Source organism: Calidris pugnax, unplaced genomic scaffold (assembly GCF_001431845.1).
Source record: "Calidris pugnax isolate Ruff unplaced genomic scaffold, ASM143184v1 scaffold312, whole genome shotgun sequence".
In the NCBI taxonomy this organism is placed as follows: Eukaryota; Metazoa; Chordata; class Aves; order Charadriiformes; family Scolopacidae; genus Calidris; species Calidris pugnax.
The window spans coordinates 402,011-402,802 of NW_015091046.1; positions in this window are offsets into that span (position 1 = coordinate 402,011).

The window sequence follows — 792 nt, forward strand, 5'->3', positions numbered from 1 at the left end:
CGGGGGACGGGCCAGCCCCGATCCCGCCCGGATGCCCCCGGGGTACTGCCCTGCCGCGGCGCGGGGCGGCCGCTCCCCGCCCCGGTACCGGTCCCTGTCCCGATCTCTGTACTGGTGCCCGTCCCGGTTTCTGGCCCTGCCGCTGGCCCTGGCCCGGTCTTTGTCCCGGTCCCGGTCTCTGTCCATGGCCCCGGCCCGGCCCCCGGCCCATGTCGCCGCCGCTCCCCATGCGGTTTCCCCGCCGCCACTTCCGCCTTCCCGCCGCCCCGCCAGGGCTTTAGCCCCGCCCCTCTCTCCCTATTGGCTCCGTTCGGCCGCCGACCCCTCATTAGCAGTGAGCGCCGTGTTGCTATTGGCCGACAGGGAGCTGCCAGTGCTGAGGGGGGGCACCCATGGGAGGGAGGGCCGGGGGCCTTGGAGCTCTGGGGGGGACAAGGGGCACCTGGAGCTGTCCCTGCTTGGATGGGGGGGTGTTGGCAGGGAGGGCAGGGAGCGCTCCCAGTCACCAGCACAGGCCCGCCATGCAGGGAAAAATGGCCCCGCCGTTGGGGCGGTGTCGGTGCCCGGGGCCTTGGCAACAGCCCGGGGGGATGCAGACTCCTCAGGGGGGTGTTCCTCAGCGGGATCTTCTCAAACAGTCTGGAAATGAGGGGGAAAAAAAGGGATTTTTAACTCATTTTGTTAGACATCCATCAGACAGAGCTTTGTTATTTCCTACTTGTGTCAATTCCTGGTCGATTGGCCCGGAAATGACATTGTTCTGGACGTCGCTGGTTTAACAAGATGGACCAT